Consider the following 220-nt stretch of genomic DNA (forward strand, 5'->3'; position numbering starts at 1 on the left):
CGACAAGGAATGCTTCTCGTGGGACCCGATAGTACGTCAACCGTACATGCTCAAGGTAACATCTCATTCACCACAACTCATCACCGAATAATCCTAGACGGTCACATGACCAGGCCTCTTACGGTCGGTCGATCGTTGTTCCGTGATACCATGTATCCTTACTAGGGTACCCCCTAGTTCACGACCTCAAGTCGGATACTTGCCCAACAAGGCATAAACA

This window comes from Lupinus angustifolius, chromosome LG02 (assembly GCF_001865875.1).
Source record: "Lupinus angustifolius cultivar Tanjil chromosome LG02, LupAngTanjil_v1.0, whole genome shotgun sequence".
NCBI lineage: Eukaryota > Viridiplantae > Streptophyta > Magnoliopsida > Fabales > Fabaceae > Lupinus > Lupinus angustifolius.